The 23,782-nt window shown below is 45.3% G+C and overlaps 1 protein-coding gene across 10 annotated transcripts in view; it reads left to right on the top strand.

Moving 5' to 3' along the window:
- NDST2 (N-deacetylase and N-sulfotransferase 2) overlaps window positions 1–23,782 on the top strand; it is a 218,705-nt gene that overhangs the window by 95,767 nt on the left and 99,156 nt on the right. For 7 of the 10 annotated variants that reach the window (XM_073352885.1, XM_073352876.1, XM_073352874.1 and 4 more), the window contains one exon: window positions 18,469–18,578. The exons of the other annotated variants lie outside the window; for them this stretch is intronic. The gene's annotated coding sequence lies outside the window, so the exon portion shown is untranslated. The remainder of the gene's footprint in view (window positions 1–18,468; window positions 18,579–23,782) is intronic. 10 annotated transcript variants of the gene reach the window in all.

Raw genomic sequence — 23,782 nt, 5'->3', positions numbered from 1 at the left:
GGGGTCTGCAGCTGGGAGGGGTGGGATTGTGGGAATGTGCCCACTGGCAGAATCGATGTGATCACAAAGTGGTGGTGGAAGGAACTAGCCCTGTGGTTTTTAATGTTAATAAGATGGTTGTAAGTGTTGGCTTGTCCCTAACTGTGTTTGTTAGCGAGGGCTTGGCACCTTGGAGTTACAGACAGCCATTTCAGGTTCTGCCTGTACTCTTGTAACTGCATATGAGACACTTTCCCCGAGACACATTCATGCATAGTGACAGGCCCAGACCCACACTCTTTTGTACGTTTGCTCGTAGATGGTGTTTTGCACACCACATTAATGCACTCATTAATTCTTATGAAACTTATCCCAGTTTGCAAGGAAAAGCAGGCAGTGCTGTATGCTCCCATCTATCCCAGTAAAAGGCATTTATTATCAAAGTAGGAGGGGCTCTGAGAAGCCAGCAAAGCAGTACAGTAGAACCTCAGAGTTACGAACACCTCGGGAATGGAGGTTGTTTGTAACTCTGAACAAAACATTATGGTTGTTCTTTCAAAAGTTTACAACTGAACATTGACTTAATACAGCTTTGAAACTTTACGTTGCAGAAGAAAAATGCTGCTTTCCCTTTTTTTTTTAGTAGTTTATGTTTAACGCAGTACTGTACTGTATTTGCTTTTTAGTAATTTATTTTTTATTTTGTCTTTGCTGCTGCCTGATTATGTACTTCCAGTTCCAAATTAGATGTGTGGTTAACTGGTCAGTTTGTAACTCTGGTGTTCGTAATTCTGAGATTCTACTGTATTATGCTATTCTCTATGGCAGCTCCTGCTGGGCTACGTTAGGCCGTGATGGTTCTGTGGTAACCAGAACCTCCTCTACAAATCAGGGTATTCCCCAATGTACCGCATGCTTTGAGGGGGTTAGGATTGTAGCAGTTGAGGAACTGCCCCCACACTTCTATTTTTTTTAAAATGTTAAGTAGATCTGGGTCTTGTCATTAATAGTCATCGTTTAAAAATAGACGAGAGCAGAGCGAGGTGATTTGGTATCAGGATTCACATCAGAATGAACTGTGATAGCTTGTCTTTTCCCCCAGAATACTGTGTGTTCGCCTTGTGATCTGTGGTTAGGAAACCACACTCTTCTTGTGTGCCACTGCCTAATGGCAGTTTAATTGTAGGTGCTTTTGAATGGCAACTGTTTTATTTTCCCTGTCTTAACTCTCCTCCCTCCCCTCGTCCCTGATTTTAAGTGCTGAGCCATCATAAGAACAGCCATACTGGGTCAGACCAAAGGTCCATCTAGCCCGGTATCCTGTCTTCTGACAGTGGCCAAGGCCAGGTGCCCCAGAGGGAATGAACAGGACAGGTAATCATCAAGTGATCCCTGTCACCCATTCCCAGCTTCTGGCAAACAGAGGCTAGAGATCATTCTTGTCCATCCTGGCTAATAGCCATTAATGGACCTATCCTCCATGAACTTATCTAGTTCTTTTTTTAACCTTTTTTCTGTGCAGAGCAGCAGATGTATAAAAGACCAAGGTACTTTCTATGACATTGTTTATCCCTGTCTTTCCTCTTCCTTCACCTGAGAATGCACCTTCTTTAAAGTTGAAACTGCAGCGTGCAGGGAGCTAGTTGTATAGGGTACTGCATGGACAGGCTCATTAACTGATTAGGCACCAGGTCATTTAAACATTTTGCAAAAGTTAAATTTTGATCCAGAAAGTTGCTTGTTTCATCAAGGTTGAGTGTTGGAATCCTCTCCTTTAAGAGGAAATGTCTACTGTAAGGGCTCAGCTCAATGCCAGAAGGAATCCTGACAGAGGGTAGAGCATGGTGGATCTTCACCATTCCAGTCCCTACTATTCCAAGCGCAGGACACTGGAGATATGAAACCGATCTCCACAGAATCACTAGTTTGCATTGGTTCGCAAAATGATATGGATAATGTATAACATGGCATAAGACGGTCATATTGGAGAGATGACAGGTTTCAGAGTAACAGCCCTGTTAGTCTGTATTTGCAAAAAGAAAAGGAGTACTTGTGGCATCTTAGAAACTAACCAATTTATTTGAGCATAAGCTTTCGTGAGCTACAGCTCACTTCATCGTGAGCTGTAGCTCACGAAAGCTTATGCTCAAATAAATTGGTTAGTCTCTAAGGTGCCACAAGCACTCCTTTTCATATTGGAGAGATGCACCATTTGTGCAGTGACTAGACAGAATTGTTTAGTTATCTTTACCTCAGTCAAATGCAAAAAGTTGTTAAGGATTCAGGGTTGAGCTCCCCAGTCAGAAGATGTCAAAATTGAGACTGAATGCACAGCCTTAATGCTGCTACCTTGTACTCATTCATTACAAAAATCTTTATCATATCCTATTGATTATACATTCATATCCAGGATTTCTACATCCTTACACACACACATTTGGGTTTGTAAATATTTCATATTTTTTATTCTTTAAAGTTACACTAACTTAATTGACAGAATGCTCAAGTATACCTTTGGCCTAGATTTTTATTTTTCTTCTCTGTGAAGTGTGTTTTAATAATTTAATTTAATTTCTATAGTATACGTATAACAGGATATCCCCCTTCCTTCAACTTGGAGACAAATACCTCTCTGGAAAGTAACTGTAACTCATACATGTTTTCTCAAATAAATACATAGAGTTGTATTAACCATATATTTTGATGATTGAATTTTTATGTAGAACTTTATTTAGTCTGCATTTTAATGTGATTTATCCTCACATTGTTTTAATACAGTTCAGATATATTTGCGTGTTTAATGGGCTGTCTTTAAGAATTGCTAGCTTGTTTAATTTTGCATACAGAATTTTTTCATGTTCAACATGGATTTTATAATTCTGGTTAAATTGTATTACACTGAGAAAAATAGAAGTACAGTAAGAGGTATCAGTGAAGTAAAGTTGATGACATGCTCACTGAAGAAGTTCATGTTGTAATTACCTTGTAAACACCTATGTGGAATAGCATACCATACTTTTCACTATTTGTGTTAGTGTAGAACATTTTACTGTTTTTATATAAATAACTCTTACAGACTTTGTGTGGCATATGCATAGCAGCTTACAGTATTGCACATGTGTACCTTAGCTTTTGGGGTGTGGGGGGAGGGGTAAAATAACATATTTGAGCAATAATTTGTGATCATACAACTGAAGATTGTATTGTGGTATATATGCACAAGGGACAGACTTAAAAGTACCTCTTAAGGCGTTATTTTATCAATTTCTAAATTATAAAAAAAATCTTTTAGATGCACTTACTGTTGCATTAAAGAAAGATTTTGAATTTAACTTCATAGGTTTCTTAAAAAAGAATACCTCAGAAGTACCAGTTTCCAGAGCAACATCATGCTGAAGGCTTGTAAAAATTGCAAATAAGGTTTATTAATTTCATAATCTTACACTACTTAGTTGGATCTGTCCTGAACCCAGGTCCTCTTGACTGATTCTTCCTGCCTAATCAAGAAACTATACCTTCTGCTGTGCCTGACAATTTGTTTATTAAAAGATCAGAGTGTGAAATTTTATGTCTGTTTAACACTCAGTAATTCACTATTAAACTACTTGACACAAGCTCAATTTATGTTAATACTGTCTTGATTAAGTAGCAGTTATTACCATTCACTATCATTTGGCCAAACTAGTTCTTAGCAGATGTCTCAATAAAGGAGCCATCCAGCTATGGCATATTCCAGTTAAACAGAGCATATTATATTCATATCTCACATTTAAATAGCACCTTTCATTCCAAAGTATTTTAGTACCAGGAAAAACCAGCAGTTCTAGAAGGGGAAATGTTGTATTATGACCAGAACAAATTCATATCCTGTGATACCTGTTTATAACTTTTACACACTGCTCATATCACTTACAGTTTTTAAAGTCTTGTTGAAAATATTCATCTGGTACCTTGCATGGAACTCTGTTTATGTACCTTGTGTGGAAGAGGGTCTGACCAAACCTGCCTAGATTTGAGCGGATGCCTCTAGGGACACTAAATATTTCAAACCTCGTGTTTAAACCGCTAAGTTATCCCCTCCAGTCAAGCCTGAACCTCCATTTCTACTCTGAGCACCTTCTCTCTCATTTTCTTTTAAAATCATTTTATCTTTCCACAGAAAATGTTTGCATCAAACCTTCTCTTCCTCAAAATCCTTTCCATGCCTTCTTTATTCACATACTCCAAGTTTCATTCACAACACTCCCTTTCTGGGTTCTGTGGAAGGGAGAGAGGTTTGTTCTCCCTATGCAGCACTTCCTTCCCTTTCTCCAGGTTGTAACATTCCTAATTTAGTCCTCACAGCTCCCTTTTAGGTATTCCTTAGCTCCATTTTACTGGTCCGGGACAGTCTTTTTAAAAGTATGGGTGCAAGCCAGGGCTGTGCACGTGTAAAGTTAGATGAGCAAGTATTGGGTGCTTTGCATGTGCAATTCATGGGCACACAAATTTGCACCTTGGAGACATTTCCAAAGTCTCATTGGAAAGATAGGTTTAAGATGCTCCAGAGCTGATGTCTGATCCACGACCCCAGGTAAGTCACTAGCCTTATTCTGTTCATCTGAAAAATGGTGTTGATAATGTTTTACACTTACATAGTGGGCATGGGTGCAGAGAAAGGGTATCAGTGCAGAGGAAAAGGAACATGCTAGTCTGGGCAGTGATCTGCTGATCTCAGAGCTATATGGATATGTGTTGTGAATTTGAGTTCAGGCCCTGAAGTTAGTTGACCAGTTGTTGTAACATAAGAGTTTCTCAGGGAGATACTTTGCCTGGGGGGGTGGGTGGGTGGCTACAGTGGCCTCTGTTGCTGCTAGTGTCCATAGTCTGAGGGCTGTCTTATTGCCTGGAACAGCACTGTGGGCAGGGGACAGTGTCCTTTACCCTTGTGATTTGTGTTGTGTAATCATATAGCTATATAAAAGTCCTTGGTGCTTTACAACACAGAGAGAGGCAGTGCTCCTGCGCGGAAGAATTTAGACTGACTAACACACACGTCCCCACACTATGAATTGTGAGGAAAGGGGAGTAGTAGGGCCATGTAGGGTTCCCAACTTTCTAATAGCACAAAACCGAACACCTCTGTCCTGCCCCATTCCCCGTCCCTTCTCTAAGGCCCCGCCCACCGCTCACTCCATCCTCCCTCCCTCCATCACTCACTCTCCCCCACCCTCACTCACTTTCACTGGGCTGGGGATTGAGGTTCAGGGGGGCATGAGGGCTCTGGCTGGGGGTGTGGGCTCTGGGGTGAGGCTGGAGATGTGGGGTTTGGGGCGCAGGAAAGGGCTCTGTGCTGGGGCAGGAGGTTGGGGTGCAGGGACGTGAGGGCTCTGGCTGGGGTGTGGGCTCCAGGTGGGGCCAGAAGTGAGGGGTTCAGAGTGTGGGAGAGGGCTGGGACAGGGGGTTGGGTGCAGGGGGGGTGAGGGCTTCAGCTGGGTGTGCAGGCTCTGGGATGGGGCATGGATGAGGGATTTGGGGTGTAGAAGGGTGCTCTGGGGTGGGGAAGGGTGTTGGGGTGTGTGTGAGGGTGAGAGCTTTGGCTGAGGGTGCGGGCTCTGGGGTGGGGCATGGGATGAGGGATTTGGGGTATAGGAGGATGCTCCGGGCTGGGTCTGAGGGGTTTGGAGGGTGAGAGGAGGATCAGGGCTGGGTCAGGGCCCGGGAAGGGGTTGGGGTGCAGGCTCTGGAAGACGTTTACCTCCGGCAGCTCCCAGAAGCAGCGGCATGTCCCCCCTCCAGCTCTTATGTGGAGATGTGGCCAGGCGGCTCTGCGCGCTGCCCTGTCCGCAGGCGCTGCCCCTGTAGCTCCCATTGGCTGCGGTTCCCAGCCAATGGGAGCTGCGGTGGCAGTGCTTGGGGCAGGGGTAGTGTGTGGAGCTGCCTGGCTGCCCCTATCCGGAGTTGAAAGGGGACATGCTGGCTGCTTCTCGGGAGCCGTGTGGTGCAGAGGCTAGCAGGAAGCCTGCCAGCCCTGCTGTGCAGTGCGGCCAACCAGACAGTCAATGGCCCGGTCAGTGATGCTGACCAGAACTGCCAGGAACCCTTTTCAACTGAGTGTTCCGGTCGAAAACCAGACACCTGGTCACTCTAGGGCCATGGCTGTGAGCACCCCCTTTTCGATTGGTTGTCCCTGCCCACTAGTTCTGTTATTGATGAGTGCGGAGGGTAAGTAAGCAGGGTGGTGAGGCTTCAGCGGCAGTGACCTTCCTCACCTCCTTTAGGCTCATATGTCCCTGCCATTCGTCAGCTGCATTATTGATGAGGTGGAAGGGTGAGGGGAGGGGCTGGATGGGAGTGAGTTCTGAGTTTGATTTACTGTAGGCATAGTAATGTTTGAAGGAAATCAAAGATATGGCGAGTGAGAGCTGGTGAGAGATCCGGTGAGGATTTTTGAGGGTCTAATGGGCCTAGTAGTGGAGTCCTCCTCTATTATTCATGCCCTTTGAGCTCTTAGCCAAGCTGTTCTGAAAGCATGATGGGACAGGATGAAAGGAAGTTAAGTCTGTAATGGCAGGTGCCGATAGGAAGAAGGGGCTGTTAAAAGTTTTGTGGCAAACTAGTAATATAAGCAGCGTGTTTGAAAGAAAGAAGGCAAATGTCAGCCCTGAATGTCCAGGAGGCTACAGGACGCTTCTGTTCCAGCAGCAGCACTCTGTGCCTTGGACCAATTGGAGAGTCCCTCAGTAGTATACAGACCCAAAGGAATCTCTTTCCAACCACCGCTCTTCCCCCCCATTTCTTCTTCACCAAACTGCTGAGGTTTGAAAGAAGCCATTCATTCTTTGTAGCTGCTTTCAGAGATGGTGCTAAGAAGCTTTCCAGATGTCGGTTAATGTGCCGCAGGATAATACTATGGACAGCTTCACGCGAGAAGGCTTTGGCATGTTAGGAATGATTGTAACGACTAAGAGTTGTTCTCACGGTTCCCAGATCAGGAACTAGGATCTTCTCGTCCTAGGCCGAGTCTAAAGATGATGTTATTGTGCTAGTGGTCATTTCTTTAAATATATTCAGCTTTCCTTAGAGCTTTAAACTGGTTCATTTTGGGATTCTTCCCCTCCCCACCCCTCAATCTTTCCCTCTTTTAAGTTATCACTACCTCATGCTGGAGAAGCGCTGTGCATCCCAAAGGGCTTTTTGGTGGGGTCAGAGATAGGAGGCTTTTAATGTGGTGGATTCATTTCCATAATTGATCTGGGATATTTGTGCTGTGACCATTTTCTTCCCTGATTCCTCAGAGACTCCACTGTGAGTGGCCAGGATGTAAAATGAATTATTGCAGACGAGCAGAAAAGTAAGAGCCCAGTGCAGCAGCTGGGAACTACCTTGGGAAGTGGAGGACAAAATGCATATAAACAGGGGGGCGGAGGGATGCCCTTATAGGCATGGGTGAACTAGAGTGCCTCATATTAAATGAAGATATTGATATAATAGGCATCACAGAAACTTGGTAGAATGAGGATAATCAATGGGACACAGTAATACCAGGGTACAAAATATATCAGAAGGAGAGAACAGGTCATGCTGGTGGGGGCGTGGCACTATATATGAAAGAAAGCATAGAATCAATTAAGTAAAAATCTTAAATGAACCAAACTGTACCATAGAATCTCTATGGATAGTAATTCCGTGCTTGAATAATAAGAATATAGAAGTAGGGATATATTACTGACCATCTGACCAGAATGGTGATAGTGAATGTGAAATGCTCAGAGAGATTAGATTTCAGAGTAGCAGCCGTGTTAATCTGTATTCGCAAAAAGAAAAGGAGTACTTGTGGCACCTTAGAGACTAACAAATTTATTTGAGCATAAGCTTTCGTGAGCTACAGCTTATGCTCAAATAAATTTGTTAGTCTCTAAGAGAGATTAGAGAGACTATTAAAATAAAAAATCAATAATAATGAGGGCTTTCAACTATCCTCATATTGACTGGGTACATGTCACCTCAGGACGGAATGCAGAGATAAAGTTTCTTGACACCTTAAATGATTGCTTCTTGGAGCAGCTAGTCCTGGAACCTGCAAGAGGAGAGGCAATTCTTAAGTGGAACACGGGATCTGGTCCAAGAGGTGAATATAGCTGGACCGCTTGGTAAAAGTGACCATAATATAATTAAATTTAACATCCCTGTGGTGGGGAAAACACCACAGCCGCCCAACACTGTAGCATTTAATTTCAGAAAGGGGAACTATGCAAAAATGAGGAGGTTAGTTAAACAGAAATTAGAAAGTACAGCACCAAAAGTGAAATCCCTGTAAGCTGCATGGAAACTTTTTAAAGACACCATAATAGAGGCTCAAATTAAATGTATATTCCAAATTAAAAAACAAAGTAAGAGAAACAAAAAAGCACCACCGTGGCTTAACAGCAAAGTTAAAGAAGGAGTGAGAGGCAAAAAGGCATCCTTTTAAAAAGTGGAATTTAAATCCTAGTGAGGATTTAGAAAATAGAAAGGAGCATAAACTCTGGCAAATGAAGTGTAAAATTATCATTAGGAAGGCCAGAAAAGAATTTGAAGAACAGCTAGCCAAAGACTGCAAATGTAATAGCAAACATTTTTTTAAGTACATCAGAAGCAGGAAGCCTGCTAAACAAGCAATGGGGCCACTGGGCGATCAAGATGATAAAGGAGCACTCAAGGATTATAAGGCCATTGCGGAGAAACTAAATGAATTTTTTGCATCGGTCTTCATGGCTGAGGATGTGAGGGAGATTCCCAAACCTGAGCCATTCTTTTTAGGTGACAAATCTGAGGAACTGTCCCAGGTTGTGGTGTCATTAGAGGGGGTTTTGGAACAAATTGATAAACTAAACAGTAATAAATCACCAGGACCAGATGGTATTCACCCAAGAGTTCTGAAGGAACTCAAATGTGAAATTGCAGGATTACTAACTGTGGTCTGTAACCTATCATTTAAATCAGCTTCTTTACCAAATGACTGGAGGATAGCTAATGTGATGCCAATTTTTAAAAAGGGCTCCAGAGGTGATCCTGGCAATTAGAGGCCGGTAAGCCGGTAAGTACTGGGCAAACTGGTTGAAACTATAGTAAAGAAAAAAATTGTCAGACACATAGATGAACATAATTTGTTGGGGTTGAGTCAACATGGTTTTTGTAAAGGGAAATCATGCCTCAACAATCTACTAGAAATCTTTAATGGGGGATTCCCCATGTGAACAAGGAGGATACAGTGGATATAGTGTACTTAGATTTTCAGAAAGCCTTTGACAAGGTCCCTCACCAAAGGCTCTTAAGCAAAGTAAGCTGTCATGGGATAAGAGGGAAGTCCTCTCATGGATCAGTAACTGGTGAAAAGATAGGAAACAAAGGGTAGGAATAAATGGTCAGTTTTCAGGATGGAGAGAGGTAAAGAGTGGTGTTCCCCAGGGGTCTGTACAAGGCCCAGTCCTATGCAACATACTCATAAACGATCTGGAAAAAGGGGTAAACAGTGAGGTGGCAAAATTTGCCGATGATACAAAACTACTCAAGATAGTTAAGTCCCAGGCAGACTGCAAAGAGCTACAAAAAGATCTATCAGAACTGGGTGACTGGGCAACAAAATAGCAGATAGAATAGGAGTACTTGTGGCACCTTAGACACTAACCAATTTATTTGATCATGAGCTTTCGTGAGCTACAGCTCACTTCATTGGATGCATACCGTGGAAACTGCAGCAGACTTTATATACACACAGAGATCATAAAACAATACCTCCTCCCACCCCACTGTCCTGCTGGTAATAGCTGATCTAAAGTGATCATCAAGTTGGGCCATTTCCAGCACAAATCCAGGTTTTCTCACCCTCCCCCCCCCCACAAACTCACTCTCCTGCTGGTAATAGCCCATCCAAAGTGACCTCCCACCCCACTATTACAAGCAGGACAGTGGGGTGGGAGGAGGTATTGTTTTATGATCTCTGTGTGTATATAAAGTCTGCTGCAGTTTCCACGGTATGCATCCGATGAAGTGAGCTGTAGCTCACGAAAGCTCATGCTCAAATAAATTGGTTAGTCTCTAAGGTGCCACAAGTACTCCTTTTCTTTTTGCGAATACAGACTAACACGGCTGTTACTCTGAAACCTGTCAAAATAGCAGATGAAATTGAATATTGATAAATGCGAAGTAATATGCATTGGAAAGCATAATCCCAACTATACATATAAAATGATGGGGTCTAAATTAGCTGTTACCTCTCAAGACAGAGAATCATTGTGGATAGTTCTCTGAAAACATCCACTCAATGTGCAGCGGCAGTCAAAAAAGTGAACAGAATGTTGGGACTCATTAGGAAGGGGATAGACAATAAGACCGAAAATATCATATTGCCTCTATATAAATCCATTGTATGCCCACATCTTGAATACTGCTTGCAGATGTGGTTGCCCCATCTCAAAAAAGATATATTGGAATTGGAAAAGGTTCAAAAAGGGCAACAAAAATGAGTAGGGGTATGGAATGTCTTCTGTATGAGGAGAGATTAATAAGACTGGGACTTTTTAGCTTGGAAAAGAGATGACTAATGGGGGATATGATAGAGGTCTATAAAAGCATGATTGGTGTGAGGGAAAGTAAATAAGGAAGTTTTATTTACTCCTTCTCATAACACAAGAACTAGGGGTCACCAAATGAAATTAATAGGCAGCAGGTTTAAAACAAAAGGAAATATTTTTTCACACAATGCACAGTCAACCTATGGAACTCTTTGCCCGAGGATGTTGTGAAGGCCAAGACTACAATACAGTTCAAAAAAGAACTAGATAGATTCCAAGATGGGCAGAGATGGTGTCCCTAGCCTCTGTTTGTCAGAAAGTGGAAATGGGCGACAGAGGATGGATCACTTGATGATTACCTGTTCTGTTCATTCCCTCTGGGGCACCTGGCATTGGCCACTGTCGGAAGACAGGATACTGGGCTAGATGAACCTTTGGTCTGACCCAGTATGGCCGTTCTTATGTTCATGAGTAGATCTTGGGTGTGTCTTAATTTACCAAATGTACTCTCTTAAGCTTTGTCTACACTAGCACTTTTGTTGGTGAAACTTTGTCAAGGGTGTGAAAAAACACCCCCCTCCCCGACAGACATAAGTTTCACCGACAAAAGTGCCGTTGTGGACAGTGCTATATCGGTGGGAGACGCTCTCCTGCCCACATAGCTACTGCTGGTTGGTGGGAGAGTTTAATTATGCCGGCAGGAGAGCTCTCTCCCGCCAGCATAGAGCAGCTACAAGGGAGATCTTATAGTGGCACAGCTGCAGCGGTACTGCTGTGCCACTGTAAGGTCTGTAGTGTAGACATAGCTTTAGGAAGGGCTGCAGAGTGGTACATAGGAAGCAGGGGAGCATGGAGCTACAGGATGATAGCCACAAACCCAGTGCCAGGAATTGCTTTGCTTCTGAACAAAAAAATCCCGAAATAGCCTCTGTGTGCGTAGACTTTCACTGAATTCAACCATCCTCAAAAAAATCATGGCTGGGGTAGTATTTTCAAAGTATCTAAATCACTTGGAAGCCAAAATTCCATTTACTTTCACTGGGAATTAGGCTCTTAGGTGACTTAGGTGCTTTTTAAATTTTTACCTTAGATTCTCTAAGAGCCTTTAACAACCACGCATTGGGTATGAAGATTTGCTGCTTTCCCTGCAGGGGATCATCTCTGAATACTCTTCTACTTTTGGGATGGGTGTTGGCAGGTGAGCATGCTGGATTTAACTTTGTTAAAGGACTAGTTAGGAAGACACTATAGTGCAGTGGTTCCCAAACTTGTGCAGGGAAAGCCCCTGGTGGGCCGGGCCGGTTTGTTTACCTGCTGCGTCCTCAGGTTTGGCCAATCGCGGCTCCCAGTGGTTGTGCCCTTTGCTGCTCCAGGCCAATGGGAGCAGCTGGAAGCGGCGGCCGATCGAACCTATGGACGCGGCAGGTAAACAAACCGGCCTGGCCCTCTAGGGGCTTTCCCTGCGCAAGCGGCGGAACAAGTTTGGGAACCATTGCACTATAGTGTACACTGTGCTTTAATGATGGGCTGGGGAATCATAAATGCATTATATAGCCTCTGCAAGTGACATAAACAGGGAAGATGAGTGGAAATGGTAGTTCCTTAGAAACGTCTTTGGGTCTCTGTTGAGAATTGCATCTGCAGATACCCGCTCTTGATACAGTCACCCTTGCCAGTGAAGCCTTAACAGTCTCTCTACATGAGACATTAGCCTGTTTTACTTCTTGAACTTTGTCTATGTTACTAACATTACCTGTTGCTAGCATGTGTCCGCAGTGAGTGTAGCTGAACATAGTTTAGCTGCAAGTGTTGCTGATGGCAAACCATGGTCAGTAATGATTAAGAAAGCATCATTAAAGCTTTGTTCTTGGTTACACTTGCAATTGAACCATGTGCAGCAGTGGTTCAGCTACACCAGTTTTCAGTGCCTGTTGTTGGCAGCAGACAGTTTTTGTAGCATAGAGCAGGCCTTTGAACACAGGGTGCAGCTGTGTTAATTAGTCTGTGATTGCAATGTAATTACTCCTTCCCCCATCATTATATGCAGGGTTAGTGACACACTGTGAAGGAGATAAATTGTAAAAGTTCCAGAAAGCTTCAGCTGGAAGTTTCCACCAGTCTGGGAAGATGGGTAACTGGCAGAGAAGCCCAGGCTGGTGGAGTCTCATGCAGAAACTCTGTTTACAAGGTAGGAAAATAATGTTCTTTTGTGAAACTTGTGGATAACTGCAGGAAATTTCCCTGATACTCTTTTGAGGCTGTTTATGTTTTTAGCTCGTTTTTGCAGATTACTCACATGCTTGCTTGGGTATCTAAATCAAGTCTCTCTGGTGTTACTGTCTCTTTAAAATAGAATAAGCAGGTACATTCATGCAAAAAACAGCTGAGCAAAGCAGTAGCTAGGGGTCTCTGTGTAGCTACATTAGGCAGCAAAGTGGGAGACCCATGTTTAGATTTGAATTCAGTCTTCCACTCCTTCTGTCTGTAAATGACTTAATATTGCAAAGGAATGTGCTCAACCACTAGGGGTAAGGTGCAGGCCCTGTGACTTTAAACAAAGGAGATGTGCCTTATCCTCCATTGCAACTGCTACAAAGGAGGAGAGATTGGGAAATAAAAAAGAAGCTGCCTAAGTGTGAGAGAGCAGGGAAACACCACTCCCTTCCATCCGAGGCAGTGTGATTGGAAAGTCCTGCTCTGGAGAACAGGTAAGCTTACCCTGGAAAATAAGGGGGAGGGAGAGCAGAGAGACAATGTTTTATATAAGGCACTCTGACTCCATTTGGGTGTTTACTAATCCTGCCTTGCTTAATAATGTCAGTAGGTGAATGGTTCCAACTAGGCTTTGAAGTTAGAGCCATGAAGCAGAGTTCACGACATTGCGGCTCTTTGGCTGGAGAGCATAGTCTGCAAGGCCAGCTACTCGGATCTGTTACAGGTTGAAGCCCTTTGACAAAAAGGAAAATCTATGAACACCATTTTTATTCACTGAAAATTTACAGATTTATGGAGAGTTTTATATGGGGAAAGCAAGAAAAATTGTGGAGACCCAAAGGCAGCAGAATCCATTATTTTTGGCACCTACAATTTTCTTCTTGGCCTGATTAGCATTTGAGATTAAACTTCTGGGAATGGTTCCTGCCTCAAAAACATACATAGAGAAGTGTGTGTGCATTTTATACAGTGTGGACCATGATTTTTTCAGTAAGGACATCCAAGGCAGCAGAGCAAGGAATCTCTCTTCCTCCTGTCAGTGTATAAACATAATGGCTGTGCCTACATGTGTCTTTTTCGCAAGCTTTCTGCCCACTGCACTACCACCAGTGCAGCTCCACCAGTAATGCTGAGAGTGCGAGCATGGGACACAGGGTTTTACCACTGTGTCATCTCACTCTAATTGCATCTGGTTTTGATGAGGAGGTTTATCAGCCTCTGTGTTAGTGCTTCTACCATTCCACGAGGATGGCATTAACAGTGGGGAAATGGAGGGCGTTTTAAAGAAAAATTGCCAGTGTAGATAAGCCCAAAGGTGCTTACTATGGAAGGAGTTGGTCTAGTGTTCGACCCCTTGTTTGGGTTTGCCATTCCCTGCTCTTCCGAACCCAGCCCATGTGCTCACTATTCTCCTACCCTGTAGCTGACTGAACTACTTACTGCTTTTAGAGTAGCCGCCATGTTAGTCTGTATCAGCAAAAAGAAAAGGAGTACTTGTGGCACCTTAGAGACTAACAAATTTATTTGAGCATAAGCTTTCATGAGCTACAGCTCACTTCATCGGATGCATGCTGTGGGTAGTACATCCCACTCCCTGAGCATTGTACTTATGGGAGTGCACGTGAGAGAAGGAGGGAGGAGCAAGTACATGTGTTTCTAAGGTAAGAGCAAGAAGATTTTGGGGGAGTGGAATGGATGTTCAGCTGGGAAGCTGCATTCTTTCTTACCTTCTGAGATAAAGGTGAACCAAGCTGGAGTAGGCATGTGAGGTGTGATGGGGTCAGTATGGCCTGGGGCAGGGTGGAATCGCTGCAGAGAGCTCCAGTGCATTTGGAGTGATGCAGCAGGGGGAGAGAGAGAGAGACTTTCCCAGTGTTTGACAGGAATGTGTGTGCCTAATTTGTAGGGAAAACTGTTTTCAGAGAAATGTAATTTTGTATTTATTCCTCTGGAGACAGTAGAATGTATGAATACAAAACAACTTTGATGCTGTAGTCCTCTCTGCTTTCATGTGTGGGTAGTACCGCCTATTCAGAGACTCTTTCAGAGACTAGCTGAGAGATGTCAGCCCTAAAGCCTGGTCATTTCAGGCAGAAAAAGCATCCAGAGTGGGGTGGGTATTAGGGACAACTACCTGTAAAATCCCTATCACCCAGACAAGGTTGGAACAGCTGAGTAGATGAGAGCACAGCTTGATATTTCTTTAAAGCTGTCCCTGGCTGACAGAGCATCCTCCCACAACACTGGTAAACAGCACATGGCAAATAGCAAGCACTGCCTTGCACTTCTTCCCACGCTTGCAGCAGCACCAACACTGGGAGCAACAACTGACACAAGCCAATGAATCGCAATGCAGTCCAGCTTGTAAAGCAATGAGTTTAGGACCCAGCCAGTGTGTTTGGTCAGTCACTTCCTGACTCTATGCATTCTCCCATGCTGCTAATGACTTCCCTATGCAGTAATCTGCTTCCAAGCCTCTCACAGCTGCCAGAGAAAAACCTTTATTCAAAAAAAAATCCCCAAACCTGTAAATGTATTCATGATATAGCCCTTGACTTTGGGAGCTGAGGGATTCCCCAGTAGAAAACGCCATAGTGCTAAAAGCTGCAGACTCTCAATCAATGCCATTGAAGAGCGGGGTGTGTGATCTTACAGAGCCTGTGCAGCCACAGAAATACCAACTTCCATCAGAAATCTTGCCTTGGGGGTAGGGGAAGTGAGTAGGCTCCCCACAGTCCCTGGCAATTTTTCCTCTTGTGATTCTGCTGTAAATTGAACCCTGCATACATCCGGTTTTGAAACAGGAACCAGTCACTCTTTGGCTGTGTTTTCTAAATCCATCCAAGGCATGAGAGTGAGTGAGTGAATAGAACTGTGGCTTCAGAGCCTTTCAGTGCCCCAAGACTCCCAGCAAGCTGCATGGCAAAGCTGTTTTGTATAGCCTGCAGCAACAGTTCATAGTTAGTTGAAGGGCCTGGGTCTAGGTATGCATGGGCCCTTTGAAGCTAACACGCAAGGGATTGATGAAGAGTATTCCGCAGAGCTTTTTCCATCTCTGACTGTGAAGGGACATCATCCCTGAGGCTCCTCCTTGCAAAGTGGAACCTGTTTAAAGTGTACTGGGGCCCAAGTATGCTCCTTAAAGGTGTCTGTCAAAATAAAAAGAAAAAAACTGGTTTATGTGCCTTCCTGCTGCCTCATGGTGGATAAAAAAGTCGTGAAGTTATTTTTTAATGGTTTTGAAAGCTGGTAGTACAAAGGTTTGTACTTGTGGTTGGGCATGCTAAGTCTGCTTTTCCCTGGGTTTACTGCACTCATTGAAGAACACCCCTTTGTGGGTCTCAAAGGGATGTATTTGTAGCATTCTCAGCCCTTAATTGAGGGTACAGCAGTTTAGAATCTGTAGCAGACTTTTTTTCTGAGTGCTCTCTCAGACATTTGACTTAAAGGTGACCTGAACGTAGATATATTTTTAAGTTGGACTTGTATCCTTTTCACTTCTTTATGATGTCTACAGAGGGCCAGAATGTTTTTTTTTTAAAGTGTTTTTCTCCTTTTTTAATTTTATCTTAAAAATATCAGGGATGTCAAGTATAGTCTTCCCTGGTTTTGCTGGAGGAATTCTTTGGAAGGAGGGGCTCAAGTGTGAATTGGGAACTCTCTCACCTTAACTGAAAGGCCAGAGAGAGTTAGATCTTTAACAAAAACTTCCTTTAGCTGTGATGTTTGTTAGACATTAGCATTAAATAGATGTTAACAAAAACAAAAAAAATTACAAAGTCCCTTTCTTTCTCAGATGCCTGACTTCCACTCCCATGGCTCTTGTGATGTCGTCATTTCATTAGTTTTTTAGGAATTCTGGAGTTTTCAGGGCAAACAAGATCGGAATTTCAAACATGAAGGGTTCATTTTCTGTTTGCTTTTTTTTAGGCAACCACCCAGCAACCCTGACACCTTGCTGTGGAAGGGAAGATTGTACATTCTTTTTCAATATTCAAGTAGTACTCAAAGGATTGGTGCTCTGTTGTGCTAGGTTCACTGTACAGACATGGATGAAGACAGAGTCGGTGCCCTGAAGCACTTAATCTAAAAATCTAAGCCTAACAAAGGGTAGGGAAAGAGATATCCATATTTGAGTTACTTTCTTAGGCAAGAATGTCTGAGAAAAAGCATAAGGAATCCATATTGATGGAGTTGTCTGAAACAGCCTGAATGCTACAGGTTCTTTTTGTGCACCAGTGCTGGAAGATCTGAGGGGGCTATGCACAAACTGAACTCTGTTAAAGTTCTGCTGATTGCTTTCCTGTTTCGATTAAATATTTAATGCCTTAATAGGGGAAATATAAAACATGCTTTTTATTCCCCTCCCGCTGCTCCAATATATTATATGATCAAGGAGACTCTCCACCCAGTGGAGCAGGACTGGATACAGCCCCACTGTGGACAACACCACCATCCTGTCTGTCACTCAGACTTGTAACCTAGTTGTCATCTTCAACGCAGACCTCTCTCTAGGTCTTCTCTCTTCCAGGCCAGCTCTAAATGTTGCTGATTCTTTCTGCATGACATTTCTAAGATGTGACCTTTCCTATTCATCCACACAGCTGAAACTCTCAGCCAGAGTCTCATCATCTCGTCTCGACTACAGCACCATCCTTCTCTATGGCCTTGACAAATGCTTATCTCCTGCTCACATCCATTCAGGAGTCTGCTGCAAAGATCATTTTCCTGGCCCGTCACTTTGACCATGTCACCCCTTCTTTGAATCCCTCCACTGGCTCTCCTTTCTCTAATGTATCAAACATAAACTACTTGTCTTCTCTTTGAAGGCCCTTCGTGGCCTAACCCCACCTTACCTCATTCACACTTAGACATCTCTATAGTAAAACCAACTTGAGGTTAATTGAACAGAGCTTGAGATAAAGATTCAAATAAAAGCAATTATGAGGATTTAAAAACATTGGGTTTTTAAAAGAGAAACATAGCAGGGGGACTCAAACTCCCAGCCTGCGTGGGCCATCTGTGGCCCACGAGCCTCCCCAATATGGCCCGCAGGGCTCCAGCAGGTTTGGGGCCGGGTCTCTCCCTTGGCCCCACCTGCCACCCCCGGGCACTCCCCACCAGGGGCCCTGGCAGCGCAGCAGAGCTGAGTGGCGTTTGCCTGCTCGCTCCAGTGGCTGCCGGCCCCTCCCTGCGGCCCAGAGGTGGGGCTGTGCCTCCATGTGTTACCCCTGGCCTGAGTGCCCCTGTGGCCAATGGGACGCTGTGGGGGCAGTGCCTGGGGGCAGCAGCATGTGGAGGCCCCCCGGCCCACCCCTCCTTGGAGCCCAGGTAAGCGCCGCACTCCCCGACCCCCTCCCAGAGCTTGCAACCCCCCCCGCCCCCAAACTCCCTCCCAGAGCCTGCACGCCCTCCCCACACACCCCCAGCCCCCAAACTCCATCCCAGAGCCTGCACCCCAGACCCCCTTCTGCACCCAAACTCCATCCCAGAGCCTGCACCCCAGTCCCCTACCCCAGACCTCCTCCCCCACCCAAATTCCCTCCCAGAGCCTTAGGCAGGTGGGGGGTGGAGTTGTGGGGGGCGGGTTCTGGGCAGCATGAGTGACATTATTGGCCCGCTGGGAGAATTTGAGGACTGGCGCTGGCCCTAAGGTAAATTGAGTTTGAGATCCCTGGTCTATAGCCTGTACTTAGTAACAGATTACTTTCCTGACTAACAATGTATTCCTCACCCAAAGGTTAGTCCTTGCAGGGCTTGTGCTGTCTGAAGAGCTGGGATCCACTTTTCAGGAGCCAGCTTGCCGGCAGAGAGTCTCCAACCTGGGTCATTTCTTCGGCTCTTATAAAGGTACAAGCTATTGTTTCTTTGTCCAAGGGGCACCCTCTTCAGAGACCCTTCCTGGGGCTCCTTTGTGTTTGTCAGTGCTCAAGTCCTAACCTGGAATAGGTAGTAAACAGTGTTGTCTCCTCCAATATATTTGTTATTTTTACCACTGATTGAATAAGCCCTGAGACCCCGCCTTACTTCAGGTGACAGTCTCACTTCAACAGTTTTGCAACCTAATATTCTACATTTTACATAGCTCGTAAACTATTTCCCAGTCATCTCACAGTAACTGTGACAATCAGCTAGTTTTTAGCTTTCAACAGAGGCCTCACACAGCCCCCTTCAGTATAATATTGAGAAGATGGTCAGACACAGGTGTAATATACCTGCCTGGGCATGCCTTTGTCACATCTGCCCCCAGGAAAAGTTTCATTCTAACCCTAAAGATGCCTTCTGCCCTAAAGCAGGAGGTTCTGTATCTCTTCCCAAACTTTTTAATTTTGTAATATTTACTACTATAGCTCTGAATACTCTTCTTATTCATATAAATGTCTCATCCCTTTTTGAATACTGCTGAACTCATATGGCAATGAGTTCCACTGACTAACTTTGTATAGTATCAAAAGGTATTTTCTTTAATCAATTTGAATTTGATACCTTTCAGTTTCAATGAGTGTCTCCTTGTTTTTGTATCTCCTTGTTCTTGTGTTATCAGACAAAGTGAATGGAAATTCCTGATCTACCTTCTTTGTACTGTTGATTATTTTAGCGTGTTATCAAGTCTCTTCTTACTCTCCTCTCCTCTCCTCTCCTCGGCTTTCTCTACACTGGACTTTTGTCGGTAAAACTTTTGTCATTCAGGGGTGAGAAAAACACCTCCCACCCCCTGAACAACAAAAGTTTTACTGACAAAAAGCGCTGGCGTGAACAGCACTTTGTCAGTGGGAGCGCTCTCCTGTTGACAAAGATACTGTTGCTCTTTGGGGGTGGAAGTTTTTTTTTATCAGTGGGAGAGCTGTTTCCTTTTGACAAATGTCGGCTACACGGTGTGCCTTTTAACTGCATAGCTGTAGCGGCACAGCTGTGTCGCTGAAAGGTGCATAGTGTAGACAAAGCCTTAGGTAAACAAGTAGGGTTGCCAAACTTGCACAAAACTGAACACCTCTGCTCCGCCCCCTGCCCTGCCCCTTCCCTGAGGCCACTCCCCTCCCTCGCTTTCCCCTAGCCTCACTCACTTTCACCGGGCTAAGGCAGGAGGTTGGGGTGCAGGAGGGGGGTGAGGGCTCCAGCCAGGGGTGTGGGCTCTGAGTTGGGGCCCAGAATGAGGGGTTCAGGGTGCGGGAGAGGGATCCTGGCTGGGGCAGGAGATTGGGGTCCGGGGGGGCGGTAAGGACTCCACCTGGGGGTGCAGGCTCTGGGGTGGGAGCAGGGATGAGGGATTTGGGGTGCAGGAGGGGGCTGGGGCAGGGTGTTGGAGTGGTGGTGGTGGGGGGTTGGCTCCAGGAGGGAGTTTGAGTGCAGGAGGGGATCGGGGCAGGGGGCTGGGGTGCAGGGTCCTGATGGTGCTTACTGCAGCTCCCAGGAAGCGGCCGCCAGATCCTTGTAGCCCCATGGCTCATGGGCAGCTAAGAAGGCTCCACGTGCTGCCCTTGTGCCTGCAGGCACAGCCCCCGCAGCTCCTATTGGTTGTGATTCCCGGCCAGTGGGAGCTGCAGAGCTGGCACTACAGGCGGGAGCAGCATGCGGTGCCTCCCTGGCCAACCATGCTCCTAGGGCAGGGGTGGGCAAACTTTTTGGCACAAGGGCCAGATCTGGATGGGGAAATTGTATGTAGGACTGGGGCAGGGGGTTTGGTTGCGGGAGGGAGTATGGGGCGTGGGAGGGGGTGCGGTGTGCAGGAAGGGGCTCAGGGCAAGGGGTTGGGGTGTGGCAGGGGGCTCAGGGCAGGGGGTTGGGGGTGCAGGAGGCGGCTCAGTGTAGGGGTGCGAGGTGCAGGAGGGGTTCGGGGTGTGGGCTCCGGCCTGGCACTGCTTACCTCCAGTGGCTCCAGGGTGGCAGCGGTGCGCAGCGGGGCTAAGGCAGGCTCCCTCCTGGAGCATGCACCCCAAACCCCCTCCCGCACCCCAACCCCCTGCTCCAGTCCTGAGCCCCCCCTGCACCCAAACTCCCTTGCAGAGCCCACACCCCCTCATGCACCCCAACCCTGAGCCCCTTCACAGAGCCTGCACCCCTAACTGCACTGAGCTATCCCTCCCCCCTCTTGACCCCTCCCCCCCTGCACCCCAACCCCCTGCAGGGGGGGGGGAGGGATAGCTCAGTGGTTTGAGCATTGGCCTGCTAAACCCAGGGTTGTGAGTTCAATCCTTGAGGGGGCCATTTAGGGATCTGGGGAGTTGGGAATTGGTCCTGCTTTGAGCAGGGGGTTGGACTAGATGACCTCCTGAGGTCCCTTCCAACCCTGATATTCTATGATTCTATGAACTTCTCCCTCACCCCAACCCCCTGCCCCATTCCAGAGCCCCGTCCTGCACCCAAACTCCCTCCCAGAGCTTGTACCCCTCCCCTCCTCCTGCACCCCAACCCCCTGCCCCAGGCTCAGCCTGGAGCCCCCTCCCACACTCTGAACCCCTCAGCCCCAGCCCAGAGCCTGCACCCCAACCCCCTGTCCCAGCCCGGTGAAAGTGAGTGATGGTGCGGGAGAGCGAGGAAGTGAGGATGGGAGGATGGAGTGAGTGGGGCGGGGCCTCGGGGAAGGGGTGAGGTAGATCCGGGGTTGCACTTAAATTCAGAAAGTGATCTTGTGCTTAAAAAGTTTGGAGACCACTGCTATAAACAATCCCAAACTTCCCAATATTTCTTGATATAAGAGTTTTTTTTATGCCCTTCTTCTTTCCATCTGCCATCTCAGAACCCCTTTTCTAGTTCTGCTATATTCTTTTTGGGATTGTGTTACCAATATTGAACAGTTTATTGTGGGTGAGGGGATACCATTGATTTATAATTCTGTATTATTCTCCCTCTCATTCTTTATGGAGCTTTTTTTGATAGCTGCTGCATGTTAAGCATAGATTTTCAGTAAACTATCCACAGCAATGTCTGGGTCTTTTTCCTGAGTTGTAGATGCAATTAATTTAGAACCCCGTATGAGTTGTTCAAATTATTCCTTTCAGTGTGCATTACTTTGCATTTATCAACATTAAATTTTACCTGTCATCGTGTTTCCCCATCACCTTGCTTGGTTAGGTCCCTCTGAAGTTTCTTTATTCTATTTGTGTCATTTAAATCCATTTGTAAGATACAGAAATAAGGTTTACTAGTCTGTAATTCCCCAGAACACCCCTTGCACCTCTTAAAAATACAGGCATAACATTTGCTATGCACAAGTCTCTAAACCATGTTCCATTGTGTCAACTGATCAGTGTATACTTGAGTATTTGAAGTCCTCCACTATTATCATTTTATCAGACTTTATTGCCAGTTTGATCTCTCTCAACATTATGTACTCAGTGTCCTTTTTCTGATTTTGGAGGCTGATAGTAAAGGTCTACTAGCATATTTGTATTATTTGGATCTTTGTCTCACATCTGGGTCTTGGGTCCCAGGCTCTGCTGGTCTAGAAGTGAGACAGATCTTGATCATGAACTCAGAAGACCTAAGACTGTGTAGTTTCCCACCTTTATGGAATATTGCATACATGGAAGAAGCTTTGGAAGAGGCATTAACTAAATCATAGCTCTGTTATACCCAGTGCACTTGATGATATATTCACCCTTTCTTGGCACTTCTGTTCTGAAGGATATCTGGCTCCAGGATAACCAGGCCCAATAGTCATTAGAACAAAACCCTAACACTTTTTTTTCCCTTCTCTCCCTTCACCACCTAATTTATGGGCATTATTTAGTTCTGTTCTACCTGCAGCAGACAAGCAAGGTTGGATAACTGCTGTGTACTGCAGGCCATATCTTCCACTTGTCAGCAGCTGTGCAACATTATACGGTTTCCAGGTCTGTCTCTGTCTTCAGAGCGCCACAGATGCCCCATTCCCCGTTACTGCCTGTGTGATGAAGCAGTAGCCTTGCACATGTACTTACCAATGGCAGAATGGAACTTTTTCTGGCATGGACTTGTAGAGCGCCTGAAATTTAATGGCAGAGGTGTTTGCTGGTAAATTGGAATCTAAGTTTCCATTTTTACCCATAAACTTATCTGTCAAATTAAGCAATGGTGCTGGGCTCTTGGATTCCCTGATGCTTCCAGTAATGAAGAGGATGTGTAATAGTGCCTGTAATTATAAGATCAGATGTTTGATGCAACATATGAATGCACTCATCTCACAATGTTAAGGTGCCAATATGCCTCCTTTGGTCAGTATCTCTTTATCAGCAAATACTTTAGTGCCCTCTTCATGTTGTCTGCTTTGCAAAACATTGTCTTCTGAGTGCTTTGCAACCTGCACCTGTGAACTTCTGTTGGGGTTGATGGAAGGTCAGGGCAGTCAAGCCAGAGTAACTTTTATTTTTACTCAAATGAGGTTGGGGAAAGGGTTGCCTGGTTTGAGAGAGAATTTCATTGTGATGGATTAACTTTCCCTTGAACGATTGCTTTATGGCACGTATGAATGAGAGATTGTAAATTGGCTGACAGCAGTGAACCCAACCAGTGTAATTAAAACCAGCTGTGTGGGTAGGGAGAGGGAGTGGGGGCGGGGGCGGGGGCGTGGGGCAGCCTCCGTCTTCAGTTTTCCTCAGCTGTGCTTCATTCTGCTTGTAGCCGGGTGTAACGTGCCCATAAGTCTGAGATTCCTACCAGGACAGAATGTATCCCTCCAATATGGTATAGTGCCATAAAGCTACATTAGCAAAAGACAAAGTGAAGTTCATGAGCAGTTTTCCAGGCCCCCCTGATTATAAGGTCCCAGGCATGTGCTGTCATACAGTGATGAGAGAGGATTCTGGGGACCTTTGAAAATATATTACTGGATTCTGGGGACCTTTGAAAAGATATTACATTCTCACACTTTGCTCTACTATGATCAAAACCATGCGAATATTTCCTTTGGTGCTTCATCAGTGAGCATCTCACACTGAAATGGAAAAGGGGAATACCTGTCTGCAGACATTCTAAGCCACATCAGTGCAATGGTTTGCTTTAATTACGTATTGCATACAACACCTAGCTTCTGGAAATCTACTCTGCACGTCTCCTTCCCTCAAGTCATCTTTGCT

This window comes from Lepidochelys kempii, chromosome 7, assembly GCF_965140265.1.
Source record: "Lepidochelys kempii isolate rLepKem1 chromosome 7, rLepKem1.hap2, whole genome shotgun sequence".
Lineage (NCBI taxonomy): Eukaryota > Metazoa > Chordata > Testudines > Cheloniidae > Lepidochelys > Lepidochelys kempii.
The sequence above is the reverse complement of the archived record's forward strand: the minus strand, read 5'-3'. Positions and strand labels throughout refer to the sequence as shown.